Source organism: Hippopotamus amphibius, chromosome 13 (genome assembly GCF_030028045.1).
Source record: "Hippopotamus amphibius kiboko isolate mHipAmp2 chromosome 13, mHipAmp2.hap2, whole genome shotgun sequence".
In the NCBI taxonomy this organism is placed as follows: Eukaryota; Metazoa; Chordata; class Mammalia; order Artiodactyla; family Hippopotamidae; genus Hippopotamus; species Hippopotamus amphibius.
The window spans coordinates 5,877,287-5,879,997 of NC_080198.1; positions in this window are offsets into that span (position 1 = coordinate 5,877,287).

The window sequence follows — 2,711 nt, forward strand, 5'->3', positions numbered from 1 at the left end:
GGGCTAAGAGACAGAAGAGAGGGGTGGGAAGGGCTCAGGCCTGGAGTCAAGTCCAAGCTCTGTTTCTTTCTTGCTCTGTGACTTTGGGCAAGCCCCTGCGGCTCCCTGAACCGTAGCGTTTCCACCTGCGAGATGGCAGGGGTTGGGCCTGATGGTCTCTAAGAGCCCCTGGGCATTGGCCCTGCAGAGTTGCTGAACATGAGCCTGTCCTCACGTGGGAGGACATTGGGTGGCCCAGAGCCCACCCCAGGCTCACCTCCACCAGGCCCCAAGTGTATCCTGCAGGGGAAGTGAGGGAGGGTTAATGTTGAGCTCTCAGGAGGCCGCCCTTTCTTTGGAGCGGCTTGAATTAGCATCTGCGAGCTGATCAGAGTCCGCATATTAACGAGCCATGGAGTCAGAGCCAGTTTTCCAGTGTGCTGTTGTTGATGAATTAATCACTTCTGACAGCTCCAAAGGCCAATTCTGTGCTTACCCCCAGCAAGCCTGGGGTGGCCGCTGGCTGAGCCACCCAGGGCCCAGGTCAGTTGAGCTGCCCATGGCACTCTCTGCCCCTGCAGCATTTCAGTAGCTCAGCCTGGGTTCTTGGCCTCTTCAGTCTGAATCCAGCCTCTTTCCTTTCCATCCATCACTTTTCCCTGATTCCTAATCTAGTCCCATCCAGGCCAAATCATTCACCTTCCCCAGCTAGAATAGTAGGTGGCATCTTCCACTCCTGTCCTCCTGCTGAATGAAAATACACTCTCTCATCTCTTGGGTAACAGTGTGCTGAAAATCATATACTCTCAGAAGCTCATTTCCTCCCTGGGAAGAGAGATGTTTTATTTGCATGAATACTTGTGTACTTTTGGGGGGATTGGGGATGAAAATCGAGGGCAGAGAAGAATTGTTCCAGCAGTAAAGGTGATTTTTAGAGACTATGTGGGGAGAAGAGGAAGGAGGAGATGGAGACATACTCTGGTTTCTCATTCTGTCTTGACCTTTTGGCAATACCTGGCCACTCTGTGACCTTTTGTACCCCTGGGCCTTTGCTTGAGCTGTTCCCTCCTCTTGGAATGCCCAGGCCTCTCTTCTTGGTTCGAGACAACTCCTAATCATGCTTCAAAGCCCTCTCTACCTTCTCCAATCAACCCTTTTTGGGTTTCCACTCAACTCTGAAAAGATTGCCTCAGAGGTGAAATTAAGGAAACAATCCCATTTACCATTGCATCAAAAAGAATAAAATACCTAGGAATAAATCTAACTAAGGAGGCAAAATGCCTACACTCTGAAAACTATAAAACACTGATGAAAGAAATCAAAGGTGACACAAACAGAAAGATATATCATGTTTTTGGATGAATAATCAATATTGTCAAGATGACTATACTACCCAAGGCAATCTACAGATTTAATGCAATCCCTATCAAATTACCAATGGCATTTTTCACAGAACTAGAATGAAAAAATTTTTAAATTTGTATGGGAACACTAAAGACCCCAAAATAGCCAAAGCAATCTTGAGAAAGAAGAATGGAGCTGGAGGAATCAGGTTCCCAGACTTCAGACTATACTACAAAGGTACAGTCATCAAAATAGTATGGTGCTTGTGCAAAAACAGAAATATAGATCAATGGAACAGGATAGAAAGCCCAGAAATAAACCCACGCACCTATGGTCAATTAATCTATGACAAAGGAGGCAAGAATATACAGTGGAGAAAAGACAGTCTCTTCAGTAGTGGTGCTGGGAAAACTGGACAGCTACATGTAAAAGAATGAAGTTAGAACACTCCCTAACACCACACACAAAAAATAAACTCAAAATAGATTAAAGACCTAAATGTAAGGCCAGACACTACAAAACTCTTAGAGGAAAACACAGGCAGAACACTCTTTGACATAAATTGCAGCAATATCTTTTGTGATCCACCTGCTAGAGTAATGAAAATAAAAACAAAAGTAAACAAATGGGACCTAATTAAACTTAAAAGCTTTTTCACAGCAAAGGAAACCATAAAGAAAATGAAAAGACAACCCACAGAATGGAAGAAAATATTTGCAAACAAAGCGACTGGCAAGGGATTAATCTCCAAAATATACAAACAGCTCATACAGCTCTATGTCAAAAACAAACAAACAGGACTTCCTAGGTGGCGCAGTGGATAAGAATCCACCTGCCAATGCAGGGGACACGGGTTTGAGCCCTGGTCAGGAAGATCCCACATGCCGCAGAGCAACTAAGCCCATGCACCACAGCTATTGAGCCTGAGCTTTAGATCCCGTGAGCCACAACTATTGAGCCCGTGTACTGCAACTACTGAAGCCCACGCACCTAGAGCCCATGCTCCACAACAAGAGAAGCCACGGCAATGAGGAGCCCACGCACCACATTGAAGAGTAGCCCCCACTCACCACAACTAGAGCAAGCCCGTGTGCAGCAATGAAGACCCAACACAGCCAATAAATAAATAAATAAATAAATAAATAAAAACAAAAAAATCAAAAAATGGGCAGATCTAAATAGACGTCTCTAATGAAGACATACAGATGGCCAAAAAGCGCTTGAAAATATACTCAAAATGACTAATTATCAGAGAAATGCAAATTAAACCTACAATGAGGTATCACCTCATACTGGTCAGAATGGCCATCATCAAAAAGTCTACAAATAATAAATGCTGGCGAGGGTGTGGAGAAAAGGAAAACTTCCTACACTGCTGGTGGGAATGT